Source organism: Vulpes lagopus, chromosome 12 (assembly GCF_018345385.1).
Source record: "Vulpes lagopus strain Blue_001 chromosome 12, ASM1834538v1, whole genome shotgun sequence".
NCBI classification, from domain to species: Eukaryota; Metazoa; Chordata; class Mammalia; order Carnivora; family Canidae; genus Vulpes; species Vulpes lagopus.
This window is the reverse complement of record NC_054835.1, coordinates 50,161,252-50,186,158: the sequence shown is the minus strand read 5'-3', so window position 1 is coordinate 50,186,158 and position 24,907 is coordinate 50,161,252. Positions and strand designations below refer to the sequence as shown.

General features: G+C 44.8%; 1 protein-coding gene and 1 long non-coding RNA gene across 4 annotated transcripts in view; one reads left to right on the top strand and one right to left on the bottom strand.

The window, feature by feature from the left end:
- The window catches only part of MAP2K6 (mitogen-activated protein kinase kinase 6), a 121,634-nt gene that overhangs the window by 71,775 nt on the left and 24,952 nt on the right, over positions 1-24,907 (bottom strand). The window lies entirely within an intron of this gene.
- LOC121473315 lies at positions 5,344-12,147 on the top strand. 2 transcript variants are annotated; one of them, XR_005983139.1, is made up of 4 exons: positions 5,344-5,424; positions 7,807-8,074; positions 11,461-11,575; positions 11,926-12,147. It is a non-coding gene; the product is annotated as an uncharacterized LOC121473315 (long non-coding RNA). The 2 variants fall into 2 exon arrangements; XR_005983138.1 differs by lacking the exon at positions 5,344-5,424 and adding an exon at positions 5,891-6,021.

The window sequence follows — 24,907 nt, the reverse complement described above, 5'->3', positions numbered from 1 at the left end:
GGACCTCACTCATCTCTCGTCACAGTGTCAGAAAGTTCCCTTTCTCCTTTCTACACAAAGGTTGGCACGTCCCTCCCATCAAAGGCCAACTGCTCCACTGGGCTCTGGATCCACCCTTGGAAGGATTCCAAGGCTTCAGGAGTTCTCTCCCTGATGATACGACCCTGTATCCCCATCGTGCTACTCTTGCAGGTTTATTCCCCCCAGTGAACAGCTATGCTCTTGTATCTGCCCTAAACAACGCTTCACTCCACTCCACATCCCCTCCAGTCCTGATTCCAGTTCTCTACAGAGTTGCCCACATACGGTGTTGTTTCTACTTCCTAACTTCTCCTTCATCGCCCAACGCACCATGATATGGCTCTTTCCTGCCATCATGCCCCTGAGAAAGCACTGTCCAGGTCCTAACCATCTCTCTGGATATTCTTCCCATTTTACTCAACCTCTGTAGTAGACAGAATAACGCCACCCTCCAGAGAAGTCCACATCCAGAACTTGGGAAGACGTTACCTTACACAGCAAAAGGAACTTTGCGTGTGTTTCTAAGGCCAAAAACACTAATATAGGGCGATTACCTGGATTGTTTAGATGGGCCCAATCTAAGCAGGAATCCTTCAAGGTGAAAGAGAAAAAGAGAATGGTCAGAATCTCTTCGTCATCTCAACAGGTGACCTCCCCTCCATTCAGTTGTTCAGACCAACCATCCTGAATCTCCTCCCGTTCTTTTGTCCTAGTGTCTAATCCCATAGAAGACCCCATGGACTTTACCTTCCAAAGATATTCCAAATCTGCCCACATTTCTCCATCGCTCTTGCTAACACCTTGGTCTACACTACATCACATCTTACCTGGGCTCCTGCAACAGCCTCCTACCTTGTCACCACATTTCGCCTTTCATCCTCCTCTGACCTATGCCCCACAAGGGCAAGAGGAGGAGTGAAATGTAAATTGGGTAAAACTGTACCTGTACTTTGAATTCCTCAGTAGTTCACCATCAAACTTAAAATGCACTCCTACTGTGGCCTTCAAGGCCTTGTGTCATGTGATTCCCCCATTTCTCTGCTCTTATCTCAAATCGCTCTTCTTTGATGGATCTGCACATTAATCATTCTCGTCTAGTTTTTTGGTTCTTTGATCCCACCAAGCTCTTGCACATCCCAGGGTCTGTGCACATACTGTCTTTTCTGCCCAAAACATTTTTTCCCCCACTAGAGTTATTGCCCTTCTAGATCCTTTTTATCCTTTTTATCTCAGCTTAAATGTCATCAGCAAAGGGAGCCTCGCTTGTCCACAGCATGCAAAGCATGTCCACCTTGCTATCCTCCATCTCAAATCCTTGTTGGTTTCCTTTATGATATCATACAGTTTATAAACATGTTAGTCATCTGTCTGGGTACATGGCTTTGTTGGTCTGGAAAATAAGCTCTGTGACAGAAGAAACAGTGATTAGTTCACTCTTTTATCCTCAGCCCTGAGAAGAGAGTGATTGGCCTGTAACTGGTTGCTGAATTACTGACTTCTTTACTCCTCCCGAGGGCCAACAGAGAGGGAAGCAAGATGGGGAGCAAGAATGGAGGCGGGAAAACTTACTGAAAGCCTATGGCAGAGATCCAAGTAGGAGGAGGGAGGAGCCTGGGCATGATCAGTGACAGTACTGATGGAGAGGAGGAAAATCGAATTACATTAAAAAGATCTTCCTAGCAGAAACAGTAGGTACCAACTGGGAACAAGCACACGGAAGAAGCAAATTTGAGAAGCCAAGAATGGATGGGCTTGGGTTGGAGTAGAGTGAGGTTGAGGGACCATCCCAGTAAAGAAATTCAGCAAACAAGGGTCTATTTAGATCTAAAGCTTCAGGGAAAATGATTGGACAAGCAACCAAGATTTGAGTCATGTTGTTATATACAGAAACGTACATAGTAATATTTTGATTATATAGTATTTCTAGGATGTTCCTAGTTGTCTCATCAAACAGGCCAAGCGTAAAACCACTGTTTAATGCTCACCCCAGCAGCAGTGAAAATGGAAAGGGACTCAGTCCAGAGCCTTTCTCTAGAAGAACCAACCAATACACAATGAAAGGAAACTCACCACAATGGCATTTCAGAGCTCCATACAACCTCCTTTCCTCCCACCTCTTCCCCCTTGGCCATCTTAAGCCTTCCTGGCTACAGATGGCCCATTTCCTAACATGCATCAACCCCAAAGTACCAAGTGGCTATGCCTGCAGAGCAGACCAACTGGATACTTTTAAACATGATATATAACACCAGTTCAGGATTTCTCCCTGAGAAATCTTAAAACGCAGATACTAACATTTTCTAGTCTCTTCCTACATATGTTTATCATATATGGTAACTCTTCCTTTACTTAACCCCATATTCTTTGCCTTATTGAGATCCCTTTACCCTGCCAGATATGCAAGATGAGCAAATAACTGGCTAAATGATACCCAGTTTCAAGTAAAGCACCAACCAGAAGCATAGGATGGGGTCCAGTAGGATGACCAGCTCAGGGAGATAAGTGGGCAGGCGATTGCCTATAGATTTATAGAACATAGAAACATCATTTTATGTAAGACTTTGTGTTTGCAGTAGTCAGTTCAGTTAGCCCATCTGGGGTCTCAACAAGGTCTAGATGAACCAGGAATTCCTGCCTAGATGTAGCTCAATTTCATATACACAGATTGCAACTCTAACCACTCCCACTGGCTCCAGTCGTTCAAAACAGCTGCCAATCATTCCTTCATTTATTCAGTCAACCAACAAATATCATCAAGGAGTTATTATGTGTCATGCCCAGTAGAAGTCTTTAAAAATAAAGAAACCTTTTCCCCTCCTAAATGGGCATATAACCTGGTAGAGAAGATAAAAAAGGAACCCAAATAAAAACAGAACAAGTAGTCAGTGTTTAAAATAGGGAAAACGTTATGTTAAATATGGTACACGTAATAACTCATTTATCTTCATGAAAATATAACCAACCATTATTATCCCCATTTTACAGATGAAGAAACAGACCAAAGGGGAAACAGTTCACATGCCCCAGAGCTAGGACTTGGGAGCCAAAAGTCTACCTTCAGAGTTCATTTTCTTGACTATTAAGTAAACTGAGCCCACACTTTATCATTTAAACAGGGACACTTTTGTGAGTAAGAGGCGGTAGGAAAAGTAATAAAAATTACACAATAGTTTAAATATTATTTAAACTATTTTATTTATTTATTTTTAAAGATTTTATTTATTTATTCATGAGAGACACAGAGAGAGAGAGAGAGGCAGAGACACAGGCAGAGGGAGAAGCAGGCTCCATGCACCGGGAGCCCGATGTGGGACTCGATCCCGGGACCTCAGGATCACGCCCTGGGCCGAAGGCAGGCACTCAACCGCTGAGCCACCCAGGGATCCTATTTAAACTATTTATCCTATTTAAATTTATTGATCTAATTGATCAATGGATTGGTTTCATTACAGTGGTGAACCTCTACAACCCAAACTTACTGAAAGCTATTTTCAAAATGAATTTCTTTCTCAACACACACACACACACACACACACACACGTGCACTAAAGCAAAATGTACATTATGAAATGACATAAGCAGAATTATTTTTCTTGGCAAGGGTTCGCATCCTTTAAGTCAGTTTCTAAGCCATGGAGCCTCTAACACTGTGTCTCGTGGAACACAGCTTGGGCCACAGTGGTATCCAGTTCTTCTCCCACCATCTAAGCCTGGAAGCTGCTAGCCAACTCTGACCACTTGGATTTATTAGTCGGCAAGCCCTCTGGGACAAGCAAGGAAACAAGAGAGAAGTCATTGCTGGTCATCTTTTGGATGCATCCTGGCACTAACGTCCAATTCTGCTTGCTGCAAGCAGCTCGCAGCTCGCACTCTGCTAGAGATCACAGCAGAAGCCGGAATTAGAGAGTGGTAGTCTCTCAAACCCATCCTGGCTTGGTTTAATGCAACTATGAGATAATGAGACTCTGTTTAAAAAATAAATAAAAATAAAAATAAAAACCTGGGATAAATGCTAAACCAGATGGAATGAGGGACAAAGGAGTATTCCAAGAGTGCCCTGGGCAAATCAGAGTGCCTGCTGTCTAACTACTGAGCTCTACTAACTCATCAACCCCCATAACAGGAAGCAGATGTCAAAAGAAACTACCACAAGGAAGCTTCACACATGTGCGAGAGAGAACACCTCTGGGATGGGTAATTAAGAAAGCTTTTTTTTTTTTTTTTGCCCTTTATTATAAGAAATTTTAAACGTACACAAAGGAGAACAATCCAATGAGCCCCTATGTGCCTATCACTCTTCTTTAAAAATTATCAATTGTTGACCAGTTTTGCTTCATCTATGCCCCCGCCCCTACTTCTTTAAAGGGAATCCCAGACATCTTATAATTGCTTCTGTATGTTGTTCCACATGTACTCCTGGATATAAGGGAAAACTCTACCCATGAAATATCTCTCGAGCTAATTCTTATAGACATGACTTCCTAAAGGCAGATATGGAGAAAAGAGCAGGCTAAGGGCAAGGGGAAGGAAAGCAGGAAGCAAAAACGCACAGAGGTGGGGAAGCTTGCAGGACACCAGGACAGTCTAAGTGGACGGCCAGGTGGCATGAAGGACAACAGTTCTGGAAGGGCCCAGAAATCAGGACTCGACCGTGCAGGGCCACGTACACAGGGCAAAACCATCCATGGCAGATAGACACGAAGAAGACGAAACTGTGGTTCAGAGTAGTTGAGAAATGTTAACCAAAGCCATAAAAATAATATGGGGCAGATATTGGATTCCAACCTAAAATGCTTTAGACTGCTGGTCTAGAATTCACCCCAAGTAAACCACCTTTGTCCTGACCCTTTTGGGGGGGGGGTGGTGGCGGGAAGTAGATGGCTCCATACAGATCCAGCAGCACTCAATAGCACACTGTGTTCTCCCGTCATTTTATGGAAGAACTGCATGTTCTGGAACCCACAAAGACCAGCCAAGCCTCCCTTCACTGCTGGAATGTGCTTGCCACCCCCGTCAGCTGACCAGAGTCCATGCCCCGCCGGAGGAGATGCTAACCTGCTCCCTGCCTGCTGAGGCCGAGGCCTCCGGGACCTCTCTGGCCCCTGGTACTCAAAGCCTGCCTGTTAGGGATCCTGCGGGGTGTGTGCCCAGGCGTGTGAGGGAAAGCACGAGAGCCCCAGAGGGAAACGAGCGTTACGCTTGCACTTGCACGTTCCAATCCCCAAAGGGTGTGATTCATCCCAAACGCGAGCTGAAAACCTTACTAATTTCACCTTCCTGTCCAAACTGCCTCCTTTTCCAGACTTCTACCCCTTCTACATTCCGACGACAACCGACATCGTGTTTTCTGCAAAAAGAAAAGCAAGCTGACTGCCAACCGTGGAGGGAAAGTTCTGGAAAGTGGTAGGTACACAGCTGCTTTGTTTTCTGTGTGTGTGTGTGTGTGTGTGTGTGTGTAATGCGTGATCACCGATTAAAATGGAATCTTGCTGCTGGCCTGGGCCCCTTCCTGACTCCTAGGAGGCTGGGGAGCTGGACGGCAGTTTGTCCTCCCCTCTCTATCGGAGTTAGGGCTGGGGACAAGGACGCAGAGGCCTCGGGTGACCTCCGCTGGGCCGGGGCGCCTGCGGGAGCTGCATCCAGTCCCCGGGAGGGCCTTGGAGAGAGCCCCAGAGGCCAGGGGGGCCCGGCGCCCCGCTCAGCAGCCTGCTTTCCCCAAAGCAGCTCTCCCCAGAACAAAAAGCACCCTGTCGAGCACCATAAACAGTCAGGAAAACATGCCTCCACACAAAGCGAGACTATTCAGCGGCCCCCGAGCCGCCTCTTGCACCCGTCGGGCTCGTTGACCCAACAGCTCACGCAGCGTCGGCTGCAAAACTCTGGAAGCAAAGAGCTGTCTGCAGAAGGAGGACGGGAGCAAGACAAGGGGGCAGCCGCTGACGGCCCTCAGGCTTTCTGGTTCGCCGTGACCACGGGCTGCTGGCCCTGCTGGCGATGCAGGTAAGCGGAGGAACCGTGTCACTTGGGGAGCCGAGGGCACAACAGGGAGGCTGTCACCTGCCCCCGCCCCGGGAGCCCCAAGGGCCCCCCCCCATCACTGCAAGAGCTGTGGTCCCCAGGGCAGCAGATCTGCTCCGAGTTACTCCGGGAGGCCAAAGAGTAAGGGATGCGCCAGTTCTGTTACTAGGAAAAGGACTTTTCTTAGGACCAGTTGGGAAGGGTCTGACAACTGCACCAGGGAGGCCTTCCTCCTCCTTCTCTGGGCAGCCAGCCCTTCCAGCCCCCCCCCCCCAAGTCAAAGGGAACTTGACCTGAGATTGTCTTCAGCCTATGCTTCCCCCCCCCCCCCGGCCCTCTCACCTGTGGAGTTGTCGAGCTTTCTACGACTCCAATGACTTCTCCATACAGAATCTCAGTCTGTCACCCCTTGGCTAGGTCTTGCGCTCTTTTCCCTACAAACACCCCATCTTTCAGGATTGCGTCTCTCCAACCCGTGGTCCCCTTCGTTGTCACAGATGCCCACTGGCCACATTAAAATCCAGACTTGCGGGGGCCCCTGGTGGCTCAGTGTTTGAGTGTCTACTTTCCGCTCAGGTTGTGACCCCGGGGTCCTGGGATCGAATCCTGCATCGGGCTCCCCGCAGGGAGCCTGCTTCTCCCTCTGCCTATGTCTCTGCCTCTCTCTGTGTCTCTCATGAAGAAATAAAATCTTAAAAAAAAAAAAAAAACCTCCAGACTTGTGCTCCCCTTGCTCCCTCTACTTCCTCCATCAGTACAACCTCCTCCATCAAGACACCCCCCCCCCCAGGATGCCTGGTGATCTCTGGGTGCTGCTCATGGGGCCGCAGTGCCTGAATCCCTTTGCATCCACCCTCCTAGTGCTGCAACAGCTCCAACTGGAGGTACCCGTTCACCTTTCAAGATTCAGCTCCAGCAAGATCCCTCCTCTGCTGAGTCTCCGCTTGCTCTCCACACACCCCATCTTTGATGCTCCCTCCACAGCAATTGCACCCTCTCCCCTTCCCTGTAAACTTAGCAAATTGTTTTATTTCTGGGATGACAAGATTGACTGCCCCACGCTAAACCGCTAAACCGTTAGCATCGTAAAGGCAAAGGGCCATCTCTGCTTCATTCTTCTCTTGCCAGAGCCTAATAATGTACTGCCTGGAATGTGTTTGCTTGCTGGATATGTAAAAAAAAGAGAGAGAGAGAGAGAGAGAGAAGGAAAGGAGGGAGACAGAAGGAGGGAGAAAAGTTTCTGTGCTTTTTTTTTTTTTTTTTTTTTTTTTTTAAGAAGGATGTCCAGCGTGGTACATTCTTACTCTATGTCCTTTTGAGTACTTCCCTTTCCACTGGATGTTTAAAGGTTGAATTTACAGTTTCTTGAAGAGAAGATAATGGCTTGTTTTGTTGCTCTGATTATGGGTTCATTCTATAAAACAAGGGAAAATTGTAGCCAAAAGCAACTACAGAATGCTACGCAATGTAAGACTAATATTAGCAATGATTTATCTGAAGAAATTTGGTAATGTAATGAATCAGGAATTAAAATCACTAGCTTTGTGCTAAAAACAAAAATTTTTTTTTTGCATTAAACTTGAATTTGTCAAACGTGTTTTTAAGTATAAAAACCTTCAGTGACTGACTGCTTTCTTACCCCAGGGGTTGGCAAGTAAAGAGAGAGTAGGGTCCAACTTCTCCCTGGCTTAGAGGCTGACATTCATGCTCAGCTCTGCACACCAGCAAAGCAGGTTAAAACCATAATTCGTGATTTTTTTTTTACAGGATTGCGAACCTCTAAGAGATTTTCTAAAGTACTCAAAAGGTCAGTGAATATGAAAATAAAGAAGTCCCTAGTGATTTTTGTGAGAAGAGCTTCAGTGACGTATCAGAGGAAGAAGCCAGACGGCAAGAGATGAGCGGGCACGGGGACGACGGAGAAAACCAAGGCGCTGGCAACACTCTATGAACTTGAAAGGAGTGACGCAGGCAGAGAAGTGGGGCAATTACTAGAAAGGGAAACGCGGAGACACTGTGCATTTCTCAATGCGAGGTAAAGGACTCTTCCAATAGTGGGATGCAGGCCAGGGCCAGATCTGGGGACAGCAGGAGAACAACTCTGTTAACAGCAATGGGGAAACTAGAAAGGGCCACAGACATGGACCTCAACAGAGTTGACACTAACCATGAGGACAGATCTGCTAAGTCCAAAGCTTTGGGGGAAATCAGAGACGATGAAATAGTTAATAAATTCCCTAGGATGTGGTTCTCAGATTTCAGGGTGATAGAAATGTCCCGGGGTATTTGTTTAAAAGGCAGTGGCTCAACCTGCCTGGCATTCTGGTTCAATAGGTCTAGGGCAGATCCTATGTGCATTTAAGGAAAGAAAGAAGGAGGAAGGAAGAAGGAAGGAAGGAAGGAAGGAAGGAAGGAAGGAAGTCAGTTATTCGGTTATTCGGGAGCGGAGGAGAGAGGGAGAGAAGGAGGAAGAAAGCTCCAATTTTTTGTATAAGAACCCCCCAAATTGAGGGTGAATGGGTTACAGATACTAATGGGCCATAGGGTGACACAAGCCTAGGACAATACTTCTCAAGCTTAACTTGCCTACCAATCTTCTGGGGATGTTGGTAGAACACAGATTTGGTGCAGCAGATCTGGGGTAAGATGGAAGATCCTGCCATTTCTAGTGAGCTCTCTGATGATGCCAGGCTGCTGGGGTGCAGGTCCAGGGACCATACTTGAAATTGCAAGACCCCAGCAAAGGATGGATACACTTTAAAAGAGAGGATTCCCCTATGAAAATCCTGAGTTGGGTTCCTTCATTTATTCAAGCATTCATGCAGAACACCTACTGCGAGCCAAACATTTTCCAGATAAATACCACCCAACATGGTGGGGGATAAACACGTCAATGGGGTAAGACAGGAAAAACCCTATATTAGTGCTCAGTAATGGGAGCCCTTCCTTAAATGTTTGTTGTCGTGCACAAAGGTAATCAGAGTCTGAGTAGGGAGTCATAACCTCACTCTAAATCCCCAAGCTGCAGACTTCAATGGAAGAAGCCACCATGACAGAAAGGTACCAAGGTCTCTCACAAGGAAGAGAACATTTGAACCAGGTCCAAAAGGACAGGTGTATATATCCAGGCAGGGAAAGGAAAAGGAGGATGTTGTAAAAGGAGAATGGGAGGAGCAGCATGTGCAGGGGTGTGGATTGTGAAAGGGCTCCATGTGGGTGGCCCATAAAGCAGGTCAGGCAGGGCTTCCAAGCTAAGAAGCTGGCTTTTATTGTGGTGGCCAAGAGGAAGCTGCAGGAGCCACCTTGAAGCAGGAGAATGATGATAGATGTTTTGTAGGAAGATACTTGGCAGCAGCGTAGGAGACGTATTTGAAGTGACTGGTGATAAAATACACAGGGGCAAGGTGAGTAAGAGTACCCATAACAAGCAGTGAGCTAAGATGAAGAGAGGCAGGAGAGACATCTCTGGTAGAAAGAGCAGGATTTAATGGTAAGGAACCATGGAGAAAAATAGTTTGGGTAAAAAAAAAAAAGAAAAGAAAAATAGTTTGGGTATTACCCGAGACTCCTGGATCTCATTGAGAAAAACCATCGGTCCAACCAAGCAGATCTCTATAAACATGGAAAGCAACTCCTCACACTCAAATTACCAATCTCTACCTTAGGAAAGTCCTAGATGTGTAGGGCACAGCTGACCAAACCTTAATGGGCTAAAAGATCAGATTATCACAACAGATAAAGTTAATTCAAGCCAATTTCTAGAATCAACGTTTTTAAAGGTTTAAGGCAGAAAGTTGCCTTAGTCTAAAATAATACGGTTTCCCCCCCAAAAAAAATAAAAAAAATAAAATAAAATAAAATAAAATAAAATAAAATAATATGGTTCAACATAAATGCTAGGCCATCCCTAATCAAGCTCCTCCCCTGTAAAAGAACAGAAGAGACATCTTAAAAGTCAGGTACTATTTTCCCCATAAAGAGATCTAAAGTATAGGCATTCCCCCAGGCGAAGCCAGGGGCAGGTTCCAAGAAGGTCCACTAAATAGGGTGACTAACTCATTCCGGTTTGCCCCGGACATTCCGGGTTTTAAAAGTGGAAATCCAGGATCCCAGGAACCCACTCACTCCCAGGCAGAGGGTCTGTAGGGTTGGTCATCCTCTAACTAACAAAGATCTCAATAATAGCTTTTCTAGTCCATGTTAGGGAAAGAAGAACAAAGGAACCGTTAGGGTAGGAATTTCCAGGTACATTGTATAAATATTCATTTAACTTTCACAATATTCCCAGGAGACCCATTTTATAGATAGGTAAACTGAGAATCAGGCAGCTAAGTGATTTATGAGGCTAACTAGCAGCTAGTCAAAAGGGAAAGCCTTCAAGAATCCCATAATACATCTCACCTTGAGTATGGCACCTTGTAATCCTCAAGTGAATGTTTGGTAAGCAAAACAGTTCAGCAGTCCCAAAAGGAAATTTGAGGCAGGGCAAGAGTTAGAAGTCCATTTAGCAAACTCCACGCCTCTAGTTTGCTGCATCCCAAGATCAAAGAGTCTACCATCATACTAAGATAATTAAGGGTTCTCTCTCTTTACGTATATTTCACTTGGGGCGACAAATATGTGTCCATATAACTGATTACTACTGTTATCAAAATATATTTTTTTATCATTAACAGCAATTTCAAACACTGGAATCTTCCCTACCTCAACCCCATCATTTTCTGTGGTGACACTACCCCTTAACTGCTCTTCTAGAAATCTAAAATCTTAAGTGTGAAATATACATATCCAAATATAATTTTAGTAAGAATAATATTGCCATGATGAAGATGCTTTGGGTAAAAAAAAAAAAAAAAAAAAAAGATGCCTTGGGTCCTTTGATCATTCTGGTTTGCCCCGGTACACGTTTATACACTCATATTTATGAAACAGGCAATAGGGACATCAAGTACTCTCTACATACACATGAGTTTTCCCACATTTCCCAGCCCCCTTTGCAGTTAGTCTGGCCAATGGGACGTGTGTCGATGGGACAGGTGCCCCTCTGGTCTAGGGGTTAGTGAAAAGCCCATGTTAGAATCCTTGGTTCTCCCATCTGCCTTCAAAATCCACATGTTCTGGATGGCATTGCTGAAGGATCATAGTCTGAGCTTCATCCAACTTTATAGGATATAAAATCAGTGAAAATAGCACTTTTTGTTAAGTCACTGAGATACATGAGTTACTTGGTTATCCCGGGACAATTTATCCTAGCTACATTCCATTTTCTCTCTCTCTCTTTTTTCTCAATTATGGAATTCCTTATATGGGTGTTAAGAGAAAAACATCTAAAACTTAAAATAAGGCGAGAAGGTCAACTGCATTTCTTTCCATGACGTATTACAGTAATGGCTCTCAAAAGTGTGTCACCTAAATCACCAGGTTCAGCGGCATCTCCTGAGATCCTCGTTAGACCTGACAGGAGGTCCCCTTCACAGAGCAGCACAGAATGAGAAACTGAGGCTGAGGCCAGCAATGGCTTCCACAAGCCCTCCAGGTGATTCTAATGCAGGTTTACGTGTGGGAACCATCATTCCAGAGCACTAATTGTCTCACCTGCTATTGTCATTTGTATCTATATCTTAGATATACCTAATAACTCCAACAGTTTATCTATAGCCCTGAAGTATACTAACCAGTTTTGCATTCAAACCAGCATTCTTATACCAATGCTTTTGCTCCAGTGTCTATGAATCCTCAGTCTCTTGATTTCTTCCATGAACCAGCTTTGCTGTCCTCATTAACAAGTCATAAAAGTACTGCATATATGTTCACTATATATTTTTCACAATTTAGAAATTATACTTTGACAATGGCAGCTTGGATAATCAATGTGAAATCTTCTAGAACTCCAGAGATGAATAAAGCTTGAAAAGGACAAAAGAAAAACGTGTAAAAATGGCATTCGGAGATTCTGCTTGAACCCTGTCTACTTAACCGCCACAGAATCTGTTGAAGGATCAACTAGCTTTCGGAGGTTACATTTTTACCTGGATATATCTCACAAAAAAATGGAAACAAGTCAGAGTCATGCAAATATGAGAAGGCTGCCCAAGAATACAAGGACTCAAAGAGGTAATTAGTAAGAGGAGGGGGCAACACCATCTCAGCACGATTAACATTGGGGCCGGGTAATTTTCTACAGTCAGGGGTTGTCCTGTGCTTTGTATAATATTTGGTAGCATTCCTGACTTCTACCTGCTAGATCCTCGTAGCAACCCCACCCTACTTGTGACAACAAAGAAATGTCCTTAAACATTGCCTGATATACTCTAGGGAGCGACAGCACTCAGTTGAGACTTACTGGGTGAGAGGCAAATTCAAAGGTCAAAAGAAAGTCCTTTTGACACTGCAATGATACATCCTATTGCATTTCTATAATGCAATAATCCAATTATGACACATTTTCTGACTTATGCACTCTAACTTCTAGACACCATGGGCAAGACTCTAAACTGCGTCAGGAAAGAGAAAGGTGTGGGAGAAGAGAATATGTAATTAAAAAACGTTAGAAAGGAAGGGATGGGATAAACAAGAGTTTAAAAAGAGCAAAGGTAAAGGATCAGCAACTGGTGTTGTTATGATGTGTTATAACACAACTTCATCAAGTCTCTTCTTCTGGAAGAATATGAAGAAAGCAGTAAGGCTGTGGAAGGGATAATAACACTCAACCAATATTCCATTTGCTCCCCCATGGTTTCCAGCCTTCCTTCCAGTTGGGTTGGCCCACATGATCAGTTCTGGCCAGGGCGATAGGTCACTTTCAGGATGAGCAGCAGGAAACCCAAGAGCTATTCTCTAGACTCCTTCTTTTCCTTGTCTTCTTGGAGACTGAGGAGGTCATGTGATCCAGATGGCGCAAATACTCAACAGTGGAGCCCCCATTCGGGTGGGTCCCTGCATCACCAAGTGGAGTAGAATTCCCTGCCAATTCACTTGAGACACATAGTATGAGCAAGGAATCACATTTTTCTTGTGTTAAGCCACTGAGATTGGGGATTATTTGTTACCGAGTTTACCTTGACTACCATAATGAGAATAACCCCACTCCAATTAAAATTCTACTAAGGTCCTGAGAATTCATATCTCAATTTTTCTTCATCAAATTGCCCATTGTCAAATTACTATGAAATTTATACAAATAGACCACATATGGAACTTAGAGTTGGCTGTCCATCCAATTTGCTAACAAAATCACAGTTTAGCTAAAATAAAAAAATGGGTGGCAACGTGGGCAGGGTTGGTGGACCCCTCCACCAGCCTCAAGAGATGAAACACAACTAGTTATGCCAGGGTCCATGGCCTGGCAAACACCCCTAGATCTAACAATAGTTTTTACATTCTCACAGGGTTAAGGAAAAGATGAATATGGAGCACAGATCATATATGGCCTACAAGGCCCCAGATACTCACAATCAAGAGACTCTTAACAGAAAAAGTTTGCTAACCCCTAGTCTATGCTAACCACAGCAACCACTCTGCCAGTCTAGTTTTGAGGGTGAACAAGTAACAGCTTTTGGCTCCAGGTTTGAAATCTGAGAGGAAGTCTGCTGGGAGCTACTGGAAAGCTTTTCCTTCCTGATTAATATAATAATAATAGGACCCAGGGGGAAAATGCCCCCTTGTCTTCCTGCCTTTTGATGTCGCCATGTTGCATCATAATAGCCATCCTTTAACCAGAAAGAAAAAGTCAAGAGAATCAAGACTCAAAGGGATACCATTTAAAGCCAGAGCATGGTGAAATGACTGAATCGGCCAACCCTGGGATGGTACATTTGCAATATCTTCATAGAGGGGGTAAGAAGCTCCTATTGTTGCAAGCATGGTCATTGGGCATTCCATTACTCGTGGAGGACAGAATCCTATTCTCCTTCCATCACCCCTCAATAAATGAAGCAACTCTTATATCTCCAGTGCAATGGAAGCTGAGAAGCTACAGTAGTCCTGAGACACTTGGCTACCAGCTGGGAAACCCCTCAGAACATTGTAGGCTACTCCCCCCACTCTCCCTCCAAAATACCATGATCCTCTAACTCTCACTTCAGAAAGAAAGCACTAAATCCTTGATACCCAGGCTGGAATATTAAATGCCTGAGCAATTCCAGGGTCACAAGATTAGAATCTTCCATTTGTAAAATGGAAGATGAAAACAAAAACATGATTGTTGTGGGGGGAAAAAATGCTCTTGGATTCCTCAAAAATGTCACTACTCACAAAATAAAATTATCCCTGTATCTATATTTTCAAATGAATTTTGACCTATCTTGATAAAAGTTCCTTGACTGTGCCTTTTGAATTCCCTACATCTCCCAACATTAAACAAAAAAATAAATAAATAAATAAAAATCACCTTTCACTTAATCGATTAGGCCCTTCAAGAAACACCATCAGATTGTGTATGCACTCATGATGTTAGAAAGTTACTCCCTCTGGACACAGAACACATATCCTGATCATTTCCTCAGGTAAGAATGGCTTTGGTGGATAATGACTTAATCATTGGAACTTGAAAGCTTTCATCAGGTTCAAAGGCTGCCACCAAACTCGCTGATGGAGAAAGTGCCTCTGGCTAGAAATAGTCACATCAGCCAAGTCACATTAGATTCTTGATATTTCTTTTATTGTTGATACCAAACCACAACAAAGAAGTTTCCACTGTGTCACTAGTACGTTAGTCTGAATATAACCCTTGAAATCTGAAGAATCCAATTTTCATAGTTCAAACCTGCAGGCCAGAAACCGTTACCCCTATACAGGTTAGATTTCCCTCTGCATCTAAAGCAAGTGTTGAGGACAATTTTTTTTTCCTTTAAATCCAAGGCTGTGGTTCTGAACCTTGGCTACACATCTGAGTCCCCAGGGAGCTTTAAAATATAATGATGCCTGGCCCTAACCCTAGAGTTCTGATGAATTGTTCCAAATACAGCCTGGGCAATGGAAACACTAAAAGTCCCCCCAGGTGATCTGAATATACAGTCAAGGTTGAGAATCACTGACTCAAGGTCAATGGTAATATCGAAGAAAACATAATTAAAGAGCTCCACCAAGAGAAAAAAATAACTAAATTACATTTGCAAACAGCAAAGAGAAGAGAGTAGCAAAGTTTCCTCCCACTATTTAACATTTCCTCCCCAAACCAGAAAATCGGTTATTATAAATCAAATTATTATATGATCAATTATTGCAAAGGATTTCATTAATAACAACTTATTAAATATAAAAATTATATGCATATAATTAAAGAAAGGAGAAAGATGGCCAAGAGTAAGAGACCAAGATTAGAGAAAGAAAATAAATGTGTTTGGTCCCTTAGTCATAAATCTTAATTGCACCTCTGCCCTCATATCCATACCTTCCTTAAATAGCATAGCAAAATCTTTTTTTTTTTTTAAGTGCACCGGCTCAAGACCGTAAGCTGAGGTCAGCAAATTAGTGCCCACTGGCCAAATCTGGCCTTGCCACCCGTTCTGGTAAATAAAGTTTTACTGGATACAGGTCGTTCACTGATTTCCATATCATCTGCCTGCTTTCACACTAGGCAGAGGGGCAAGAGATCATCTGGCCCATAAAACCGAATATCTGCCCCCTTTCCAAAAAAGTTTTCAACCACTGCTCTAGTCTATCAGCTGGTATCCTAGTACCAGGCATAAATAAATCTCCCTTTCATGCTTCTCCCACTAATGCCCATGCCGGAGCTCTGCACGTCTGCTCCCTGCCAACGCCGCAACTCGGCCTGCTTGCCCCCCCCCCTCCCCGAAGGGCACCTGCTGTACCTCCCAGTCACTCTGCTCCCTCCAACCTGCTCGGAGTCATTCTTCACCTCTGACCAGGATGTCTCAGTGCACCCAGCAGACGGTCGCCCTGTGCGCTAACCAGCTTTCAGCCAAAAAAATAAAAATAAATAAAAATAAAAGGGCACCAAGGCTCTCGCCACCTTGCTGCAACTGAACGTGCTCCCCGTTAAGAAGCAAACAAAGATACTTGACATAGTGCTTCTCCACGAGCTGAGTTCCAACCTCCCTAATCAACTTCTGGTTTCTGCCTAATTAAATTTAATGTTCTTCCTCTGCTCGACTACTTTGCTAAAACCTAAGCAATGTGTCTGAACAGCATCCCCTACCACTGTTTTGCAAAACTTTTAATGACGCCAGCAAAAACCAGAGGTGATTTGAAGAGCCCCCTTATTATATGTGCTTGCTTGTACAATCCCCCCAACCCTGGGGTCCTGGGATCAAGCCCCTTATTATATGTGCTTGCTTGTACCTCTGTGTTTTTCAATACAGAATGAAGCTCTGGTTTACTTTCCTCCTTTGGAAGGAAGATGGAAGGGAAACACGTGGGAACCTACTGCTACCTAGAATTAAAACTTGCATAGGAGACAAGCAAGGGCTTTAGTGACTCGATGATATGCATTTGCTGGTAAGATCAAATTTCTTCTCTTCTCTGTAAAATACCGTCTCCACTTCAGCAATCTGGTGCTGCGTTAGGGACTCAATACGCAGATGCCCAGGGAAGGGGCAGAGAAAAATCTCTCCCATTTCCTGTCCTTATTCCAAATATCATTCCTTTCTTCTTAATATTATATCAACCTTGACACTCCCAATGTGTGGGGGCTGGTGACTCTGCTATGGAGGCTGTTCTGTGCTTCATAGGGTGTTTGGTGGCCTCTCTGACCTCTACCCACTAGATGCCAGTAGCACACACACAGACACACAATCCCTGCCAGTTATGACAACAAAAACGTTTCCAGACACAGCCAAAGGTACCCGGGTGGGGGGCAGCCGTGGCACTTAGTGGAGGAGGACTACTACAGGAGGGGAGCTAGCCCCACAGACCCCACCTTCCCACACTTTAGCCCCTCCCTATTGCTACCTCCTTAGTTTATGCCTTCATCATCTCTCTTTCTCTCTCTCTCTCTCTTTTTTTTTTAAAGATTTTATGTATTTATTTATTTCACAGAGAGAGAGTGCACAAGTAGGCAGAGTGGCAGGCAGAGGGAGAGGGAGAAACAGGCTCCCCACTAAGCAAGGAGCCCAATCCAGGGCTCAATCCTAGGACCCTGGGATCATGACCTGAGTCGAAGGCAGACACTTAACCAACTGAGCCACCCAGGTGCCCCCTATGCCTTCATTATCTTTTTTTTTTTTAATTTTATTTATTTATTCATGAGAGACACACAGAAAGAGGCAGAGACAGAGACAGAGGGAGAAGCAGGCTCCCTGTTGGGGACCTAATGTGGGACTTGATCCCAGGACCACAGGATCATGTCCTGAGCTGAAGGCAGACTCTCAACCACTGAGTCACCCAGGCGTCCCCATCACCTTGGACCTGGAATGCTTTAATACTCTCCCAACTGGTTTTCTTGCCCTCCACCTCCCCCAGAGCTCGTGTATCCTCCAAACAGACACCAAATCACCTTCAGGCTCCACTACTTGCTGAACCTTCTCCACAAAGTGCTCTCAGATGAACAGAGCCACTTCACCATGGTTATGTACCCCTCCACAGGGACAGCCTCTATCCTGACAGACAGGTGCCTCTGGGTTGGTTCTCTTTGATGGGCTATTCCAGCTCCAAAGCACCCCTGTGGGATGAGCTTTACAACTGCTTCACTACTTAACTGTGCCTTCTGCCCAGGCCCATTTTCTTTTGCTTGCCTTCAAGTGCTAGTTGCAATAATGCTCTCCAGTAAATCTCCAGCATGCAAAGCTCCCTCTCTGGATCTGTTTCCTGAGGGACAGGACCAAAGACACAGAGTTATCTTCCTAAATTACAAATCTGACCATGGGGCTTCCCTGCCAGCCACCCTGCACTGGCTCCCCATCACCTACACTGAGGAATCTTAAAGAATAATTACCAGGGCGCCTGGTTGGCTCAGTGGGTTGAGCATCTGACTCTTGGTTTCAGCTCAGGTCATGATTTCAGAGTCCTAGGATGGAGCCCCGCATCGGGCTCCATCCATGCTCACCGGGGAGTCTACTTGTACCTCTCCCTCTGCTCCACCCCCCAATCTCTCTCTCTCTCCCTCTCTCAAATAAATAAATAAAATCTTTAAAAAAAAGAATAATTATCAGAGTGACATACAAGGGCATCTCCATCACTACAGTATGGTAAAACAGCTCTTTGCAGGACGAGCCCTGATATGTGGGTATTTGCTGATTTCCATGGTGAAAATATTTCCACCACCATCCATTTCAAGCTACCACCAGTTTAACGACCAGCTTACAAAATTACTGGCTATTTAATAGATGGCTGTTATGAACCAGACAGGAGCCAGCTCCAGCATGCTACTGATAACCCCTGACCATTGTTCCCTTTCACTCATACTTCATTTCAGCCATGACAAATCCTTGCAGTTCTCAGACCACCAGGATGCTTTGAGGTCCTGTGCCCTTACTCATGGTGCTTTCTCTGTCTAGAATATGCTTCCTTTCTCTCTGACTCATGCAAACCTACTCAATGTTCTGGATTCAGCTCAAATAAATTTCTTCCATAAACATTTTCAAGGCTTACCCCACCCCATCCCATTTTACTCAAAGGTTGAATAGAACCCTCTTGCTTTTGTGTCCACAAGTACCAAAAATACTTTCCTATCATAGTGTTCCTATTATATCTGTGTGTTTAGGTATACATGTGTGTGTTTACAAAACTGTACTGTCCAGACTGTAACTCTTCTGAGGGTAGGATCTCATTTATATTTTCCTGGCACATAAGATGCTTGCAAAATATGTTTTTTGAATAAACTAAAATCTGGCTTCACTTCCTGGTTCAACTGTATCATCAAACACAGATCTTAAAGGAGACATCTTAAGGAAAAAATACTCTATTACCCAAATTTAAAGAGTGGGTTTGATTCCTGGTTCCCTATCTCCAGAATGTTACAGAGAGGCAAAGCTTGGGCAAAGGCTGGGCCTGAGCATGACCTCTAAGGCTTCATCCCAAGCCCAGTAGTCTCTGAATGGAACAGAAAATCACTGGAAACTAGAGCAATCTTTTGTAGGCCCAGGGAGTTGGCCCAGGGCCATGGGTGGACTGAGTGGATAACCCCTGACCAGGCAGTGTGGAGATCAACCTTCCCAAAAGCTATGGCCTCAGACTAGGAGTTGCCACCAGGTTCTCACTGTGCTTGAGATTTTTTTTTTAAAAACAATTTTTTTTATTTTATTATTTATTTATGATAGTCATACAGAGAGAGAGAGAGAGAGAGGCAGAGACACAGGCAGAGGGAGAAGCAGGCTCCATGCACCGGGAGCCTGACGTGGGATTTGATCCCGGGTCTCCAGGATCACACCCTGGGCCAAAGGCAGGCGCCAAACCACTGCGCCACCCAGGGATCCCTGTGCTTGAGATTTAAACCAAGCTTCACACACTCATTCTTTGCCTACTACTTGAGAAATACTGCATCCTTAAAAGAAGAATAGAAGGGGCGCCTGGGCGGCTCAGTCAGTTAAACATCACCCTTCAGCTCAGGTCATGATCCTGAGGTCCAGGGATCAAGCCCCAAGTTGGGCCCCCTGTTCAAGCAAGGAATCTGCTCCTCCCTCTCCCTCTGCCCCTCCCCTGGCTGCTGCTCCTGCTCTCACTTGCTCTCTCTGTCTTTTGCTTTCTCAAATAAATAAATAAAATTTAAAAAATAATAAAAAAGAACAGGGGATGCCTGGGTGGCTCAGCGGCTTGGTGCCTGCCTTTGGCCCAGGGAGTGATCCTGGAGACCCGGGATCGAGTCCCACATCGGGCTCCCTACATGGAACCTGCTTCTCTCTCTCTGCCTGTGTCTCTGCCTCTCTCTCTCTGTATCTCTCATTAATAAATAAATAAAATCTAAAAAAAATAAAAATAAAAATAAAAAAGAACAGAAATGATAATCAGCCACTCAGAGGAGTTTGAGGAATAATACTCAGTTTTGCTTTTAGGTCAAAAACAAAAGTATACTCCCCCTCCAAAAAAAAAAAACAAAAAAAACACAAAAACAGAAACATAAAAACAAAGAAGAATAATGCAAAGTCATTCAGCACCTGCTTGCTGTATATCAGCTCTGTTCTCAAGGCTTTGTATATATTCACTATATATGTGTGGTTTATATACTATATTATACATATATAAAGTTAGGTATATAGTTATACATACTATATATTATACATATATAAACTTATGTATATAAAGTTATGCAGGGATCCCTGGGTGGCGCAGCGGTTTGGCGCCTGCCTTTGGCCCAGGGCGCGATCCTGGAGACCCGGGATCGAATCCCACGTCGGGCTCCCGGTGCGTGGAGCCTGCTTCTCCCTCTGCCTGTGTCTCTGCCTCTCTCTCTCTCTCTGTATGACTATCATAAGTAAATAATAATAATAAAATATATTTAAAAAAAATAAATAAAGTTATGCATACTATACGTCATACATCTATAAAGTTATGTATGCACATATGTAAAGTTATGTATATTACGTATATGTAAAGTATATTATGTATATATAATTTTATATATAGTGTTATGGCATATGTTATTATGATATAGTAGCTTGTTATATAAAACAAATACAAAAAAAATAAAACAAATACAAGTGGGTATGCTATACATTACAATAATATATAATAACACAATAAAGGTAATAATATGGTATCTACAAATATAACTCTGGGGTGTGCACATAATATAATGATATATTTAATGTATGTTATATATCATAACACATACAATATATATTGTGACATATAATATTGTGTTATAATACAACAAGTATTGCCCCCATTTTACAGAGTAAGAAACAAGGAGGTTAAGTAATTTGCCTAAGGCTACACAGCTAATAAGGGGAAGAGCCAGGATTTGAACTCAGGTCGCCGGACTCCACAATCCTTGTTCTTGATCACGTGAAGAGGAGGAGAAAAACAGTCTCCCTTATAATTTTTCACCACTGTCATCAAAGGATTGGCAATGGCCCTTTCAAAGCCTGTAAGCTGGGAGGGCCGGTCCCCGCCCTTGACCTTGACCTTGGCAAGGGGTGCATGCAGATCACCTGCAAGGGTGCCACCCAGCCAGCCCTACTGCACCTACTACCACCTCGGGTGTCAAGGGACGCCTGCTTTGAGCAACTTCCCCATGTGGAAAAGCCACAAACCCCAATGACAGAAGAAACCAGAGGCAAAAAAAAAAAAAAAAAAAAAAGGAAAGGAGGAAGCACCTCCACGGCCAGCAATGAAAACAAACGCTCTGAGCAAGGCTGCAGCGAGCCAAGAGGAGACACACCACCAGGAGGACATCCAGCCCGCGAACAGTCTGTCCACTGACCAGAAGGAAGGAGCCTTCTCGTTACCTTGGGGAGGCTAAAGAAGCAAACCACAGGGGCCCGGAACAAAAATGTGGCTGAAGAGAAAAGCAAAAGCAAAAGACAATGGCAAATGAAAAGAGTGAAAAGAGCCTTGGCCTTGGCCGCAGTGGTGGCCACAGCTGGGAGTAGGGCCAGGATGGTGACACTGCCTGTGGCAAGGCCCCAGGCCAGCAAACGGGGGGGGGGGGGGGAGAGGGGGGACACGACCCAGGAGTCACCCACCAGGGCTGCGAACACAGACCTTAGCAACCCTTCGTGGGCTTCCCACGCACGTGCTCGTGCTTCTGAATAAAAACATTGACTGGGGCACCTGGGTGGCTCAGCGGTTGAGCGTCTGCCTTTGGCTCAGGGCGTGATCCCGGGGTCCTGGGATCGAATCCCGCATCCGGCTTCCGCAGAGAGCCCGCTTCTCCCTCTGCCTGCGTCTCTGCCTCTCTCTGTGTGTCTCTCATGAATAAATAAATAAAATCTTTAAAAAATAATAATAATAAGTTAGACTCCATTTAAATGAGAAGAATAAAAGACAGTGCCTTGGGGAAAGAGTCTTATGGAAAACAGGGTTCTATTAGGACTCAGTGCTCAGAGGACCCAACTTCAGTTTAAAAAAAAAACAAAAAAAAACAAAAAAAAACTGAGAACATTTCTCTACCGAGCTAGATAACTGGGCCTTTGCTTGATTTTACAGTGGGGTAAGGAGTCCTGAGACAGAAATTAGAAACAGCCAGACAAATCAGAGGTACGCTGCAACAATATTTAGGGTGAGTTCCTGGTGGCTGACAGAAAGAACAGGCACTTAAAGATGCCTCCCTGCTGTGGTCCCAGGCTGACGGGGTCCCTCCCTTCATCCCTGCGCTGAGTCCTCCCTCTGCTGTGTTCCAGACGTAGTCTCTCAATTTCAGGTCAAAAGGGCCCTGTGTGCCAAATGACCTCAACAGTCTGGCCGAGCTGCACTTCCCTGGACTTGGTCCAGGCTCTTGCCCGGCTCCCTGGCCTGGGCCTGTGCTGGGATACGAGACCCTCTGCCTCCAGCTCTCCTTTGCTAGTAACTGATTCATTGATTCATGAACTGATTAACTCTTCATTCATTCATCATTCATTCATTCATTCACTGACCTTCCGCTACATGAGCCCCTCCCCACCCCTGCCTGGCCTCTGCTGAGGCTCACCCCTCTGAAGGCCACTCACACCCTTCCTTCCTTCGTATCCTCCCTCTTCTCACCCCTACCTGTTAACCAAACTGCCTTTTGTGTTCATTTCAAATTCCACTTCCCAAACCTGCCTTGGCTTAGGACTCCTTCGTAGGTCGGAAGGGAAGATTACAATAAAACATGAAGTTCTAGGGGCGCCTGGGTGGCTCAGAGGGTTGAGCATCTGCCTTCGGCTCAGGTCGTGATCCCGGGGTCCTGGGATCCCGTCTGCACTGGGCTCCACGCAGGAAGCCTGCTTCTCCCTCTGCCTATGTCTCTGCCTCTCTCTATCTCTCATGAATAAGTAAATAAAATCTTTAAAAAAAAAAACCAAACAAAACACAGGAAGTTCTAGAAATCATGCACATCATCAAATCTGCTAAAGGTATCACATTCAATGACCACCAGAGCAGAATTGACTGAGCCAGGGAAGTCCAGCAACTGTGTGTTCAAACACCCATTCCCCAATAAGCTCCAAACACAGCCACCTTGTAAAAGGGTTGGGAGGCCCTAAGGTGGGCATTACAGGCAGTACTGAAATGCTGCCTGAAAGGTCGTGGGCAAGAAAAGGTCAGTAAGCTGAGTGGCTCCGGAGCACCCCGGCTGTTTGTATCCCCAGCCCACTCTTCACTAGCTCTGTCCCCTCAAGGACAATTACTCAGCATCCCCCCCCCAACCCCTTGCACTTTATTTCCTCACCTGCAAAAGACAGAAAACACTTCCCTAAAAGGTTAGCAGTGAAGGAGTGTTAAGCTAACAGACACAAAAGGTCTGGCACATAGCAAAGACCTTCAAACACTGGTGGAGAAACTGAGGTACAGAGAGTAACTTGGCTCAGCCAGTCCTGCTCCTACTGATTTAGCCCCACGTAACACGATTCTAAATCCCGCAATTCAATCTCTGAGTACTTAGAATCATTTAGGCCTCCCCGTGCGTCACTCCAAAAACTTGTTGACTAACGTAAATCCAAGCTGTATCCTTGTACCCTGTATTCATTCCCTAGGAGAAGCCTGGAGTTTTGCTGCCCAACAGTCAACTGTCAATTACGGGCCTGATTATGTAAACCTGATATTCTTAGACAAAGGGATGGATCTGCCCTCCCCTACCCCAGTTTCCATTAATCACCAGAAGAGAGTACAGCAACCAACACAGCCAGCACCAAAGGAAGCAGCAGCTGGTAAGACAACATGCTACATGCCCAAAATACCTTTGTTGCAGGGTAAAAAATAAACAAAGTCTCTTTCTCGCTCTAAACCCTTAACTCCTTAGGTGTGAAGGTACCCAGCCGATCGCCTCTGCAGCCTGACGCCCAGAGTCCAGAGGACTGAAACAACTTTGGAGTAAAGCTGAGATGGATACGTTGAAAACTGAAGTTGATAGCATAAGTACCCCAAAATAAGGAAGAGAGACCTTTGTGAGGTTTACATTTTTCATGCAACAAGTCTCTCATCCAAATCACCACCCTGAGAAACAAAGCAACTGTGTGTGTCCTAGCGACCCAATCATTATGCATAAAAATCAAGAGTTCTTTTAGTACTCTTGGTGGAGCTCAAGCATTTACAGACAATTCATTTGTTACCCAAAGAAAGGGGGGGGGTTCATACAGGGAAATGCCTATGGTAGGGGGAGAATCCTAAAGAGCAATGAATGGAAGGACCAGGTCCCAGCCTTGGATTTACCAAAAGGAGATTGTTGAGTGTCTAAATGAAGGTGGTAGTTTTGGGGGCTTGCCTTTCAGTGAAAGGAGAAAAGTACTTGGTTTACTCCATCGAGTTTTTAGTAAGGATAAAACAAACGTTCATCTATGATTTTTATCTTTGATTCCTAAAAACTGTGCCCCCCTCAAGGCAATGTCATGCACACAGAAAACGTCGCTTTTGTTAAATGAGCTAGAATTAGCTCACTGACAGGCCTAGTGAAGGCTGAGCCAGCCCTTTTGCTTTTGAGGTCAGTAAGTAATCTAAGACTCGAGAGTTTTCTCTCCACTGCTTAACTTCCCTCGAGTCGAGTTTCCTTCCTCTATCTCGGAGAGTTGGTAAAATCTTTTCCTGATGCAAAGGCACTTTGATTTTCCCATAAATCCCCAGCTAAAGAAAGTCGGTGGCATGCACACAATGGCCAGCTTAGAGACTGCAGTGGACATTTGTCATGCGTTTGGCATCTGAGCCCCCTTCCTATGTTTGGAGTCCTCCACATCATGAGGCAAAGACAGCCAGCCACCCATTACAGAAGCCAGGATACTCATTTTCCCAGCATCCTCTGTACTAGAGCAATAAGCCCAGGGTGATCACGGCAGACTTGGAATCAGCCCCTCGCGATGTA